The sequence below is a fragment of the Schistocerca piceifrons genome, chromosome 2 (genome assembly GCF_021461385.2).
Source record: "Schistocerca piceifrons isolate TAMUIC-IGC-003096 chromosome 2, iqSchPice1.1, whole genome shotgun sequence".
NCBI lineage: Eukaryota > Metazoa > Arthropoda > Insecta > Orthoptera > Acrididae > Schistocerca > Schistocerca piceifrons.
Genome location: NC_060139.1, coordinates 414,594,453 through 414,597,786, shown reverse-complemented (window position 1 = coordinate 414,597,786; position 3,334 = coordinate 414,594,453).

Genomic DNA, 3,334 nt, shown 5'->3' with positions numbered 1-3,334 from the left:
TCACACACACACACACACACACACACACACACACACCCGCATGCGCCTTTCTCGAACACTTCCTAGAATGCTCAGAATATCATCATCAAAATTTACAATTTAGAAAAGAGGCGGAGTAAATCGAGCAGCTGGATAGTCACGCCAGATTTTATTTTAAGATGATCCAACGCTCGCTGGAACACTTACTATGTTGCTGGTTCCTTCTCCACTTTGTTTTTTCTCGTTTCGTTCAGTGCGATTCACGAACACATAAAATCCGTTTTACACTCCAATAAACTTTATTCACTGCGCTGTTCTGCAACAAAATTAGCATCCGACTGAAAAGGGTCGCAGGAAATTGTAGGTGCCGGCACTGTCTACGTAGAACACACGCATTGATGTTCCTTACAGAATGTAAAGTGTCCTCTTATTCGGGGACATGTACGTTTTTGCAACAAACGTTTGTCTCACTTTAATTCTTTCCACATTTAATGTAAAAACAGACCTGACGGTAATTTCTCCACACATCATATTACCGACAATTCGTTATAACATCGATCGTGCGAATAGGTTTAGCAGCTTGAATATACAGGTTGTTTCACTATATCAGAAACGCTGTCTTCGGCGTTGCGCGTGCACCATTAACCTCGCAGGCAGGATGCGACTGTAGCAGGTGCGGTAACGGTTTCAGCCGCGAGCAAGAGCAGCTGATAAGAACGAGATGAAACGGAATCTGGATGACGGATACCGGACACCAGTTGTCCGGCAATCATACACTGACAGAAAAAAAACCGCAACACCAAGACGAAAGTTGATAGGCGTGTTTCTACGCCTAAAAGATGATATCTAAACTACTGGCCATAAAAATTGCTACACTACGAAGATGACGTGCTACAGACGCGAAATTTCACCGAAAGAAAGAAGATGCTGTGATATGCAAACGATTAGCTTCTCAGATCATTCACACAAGGCTGGCGCCGATGGCGACACCTACAACGTGCTGACATGAGGAAAGTTTCCAACCGATTTCTCATACAAAAATTGCAGTTGACCGGCGTTGCCTGGTAAAACGTTATTGTGATGCCTCGTGTAAGGAGGAGAAATGCTTACCATCACGTTTCCCACTTTGATAAAGGTCGGACCGTAGCCTATCGCAATTGCGGTTTATCGTATCGGGACATTGCTGCTCGCGTTGGTCGAGATCCAATGTCTGTTAGCAGAATGTGAAATCGGTGGGTTGAGGAGGGTAATACGGAACGCCGTGCTGGGTCCCAACGACCTCGTATCACTAGCAGTCGAGATGACAGGCATCTTATCCACATGGCTGTAGCGGATCGTGCAGCTACGTCTCGATCCCTGAGTCAACAGATGGGGACGTTTGCAAGACAACAACCATCTGCACGAACAGTTCGACGACGTTTGTAGCAGCATTAACTGTCAGTTCGGAGACCATGGCTGCGGTTACTCTTCACGCTGCATCACAGACAGGAGCGCCTGTGATGGTGTACTCAACGACGAACCTGGGTACACGAATGGCGAAACGTCATTTTTTCGGATGAATCTAGATTCTGTTTACAGCATCATGATGGTCGCATCCGTGTTTGGCGACATCGCGGTGAACGCACATTGGAAGCGTGTATTCGTCATCGACATACTGGCGTCTCACCCGGCGTGATGGTATGGGGTGCCATTGGTTACACGTCTCGGTCACCTCTTGTTCGCATTGACGGCAATTTGAACAGTGGACGTTACGTTTCATATGTGTTACGACCCGTGGCTCTACCCTTCATTCGATCCCTGCGAAACTCTACATTTCAGCTGGATAATGCACGACCGCATGTTGCAGGTCCTGTACGGGCCTTTCTGGATACAGAAAATGTTCGACTGCTGCCCTGGCCAGCACATTCTCCATATCTCTCACCCATTGAAAACGTCTGGTCAATGGTGGCCGAGCAACTGGCTCGTCACAATACGCCAGTCGCTGCTCTTGATGAACTGTGGTATCGTGTTGAAGCTGCATGGGCAGCTGTACCTGTACACGCCATCTAAGCTCTGTTTGACTCAATGCCCAGGCGTATCAAGGCCGTTATTACGGCCAGAGGTGGTTGTTCTGGGTACTGATTTCTCAGGATCTGTGTACCCAAATTGCGTGAAAATGTAATTACATGTCAGTTCTAGTATAACATATTTGTCCAATGAATATCCGTTTATCATCTGCATTTCTTCTTGGTGTTCCAATTTTCATGGCCAGTAGTGAACCTGGTATGTTTCACTTAGGCATGCAAATCAAATATATATATTGATATATATTGGTAGTATCCCAATTTATTGACCAGAGTAACATTGTTTTTACGGTAGCACTCTGTTGCACTCCGTTAGTTTGATCATGATGCTAAGTTGTATTGTTTCTATTCTCTATCAAGGAGGAGCTCGTAATGTCATTACCTTTTGGTCTGGAGCCCTGCTGGCCAGTAGTGTATTCAAATTTCGCACCAGTCGCATAACAGTGGCGCAAATCAGATTTCCTTTAAAAGCACGCTGTAACGGTCGTGAGCCTTAGTTACCTTTGAGATTCGACGAGGTGAGCTGATGTTAGTCAAAATCGCCTAGAAAGCGACAAAGACGCCGTTATCAACACTGCACTAAATTTGAACGAGGTCATGTAATAGGGATACAAGAAGCATGACGTCCCTTCTCCGATACTGCAGAAAGACTTGGCAGGAATGTAGCCACTATAGACAATTGTTGGCAGCAGTAGTCGTCACGAGTAGGTACGGTTGCAAGAAGACCGGGCTCCCAGATAGGCCTGCAACCAACCTATCAGCGTGCTAGACGCAGTGGACCTATATCTGGAATTATGGTCTGGGTTGCGATATCGTATGACAGCAGAAGCTCTCTCGGGGGAATCCCACGCAACCCGAGAGTAAATTTGTGCGTCGGTCTAATCAGTCGACCTATTGTTCTGCCATTCATGAACAGCAGTCCAGGGAGTTTTTTCAACTGTTGTAAGGTGACATGAACTGCAGAACGCCGACACGTTGCTTTGGCCTGCACGATCGCCGGATCTGTCTCCAATCGAGCACGTATGAGACATATCGTACGACAACACCAGCATCATTCACAAACAGCATTAAACGCACCTGTATTGATGACCAAGTGCAACAGGCATGGAACTCAACATTGCAAATGACATCCTGCACCTGCGCATCACAATGCATGCATGTTTGTATGCTTACATTCAACACTATGGTGGTTACATCGGTTATTAATGTTCCAGTATCTCACATTTGCAATGGCTTTTCTCGCGCTTACATTAAACTCTGATCTCGAAATGTTAATGACAAAATATGTTACC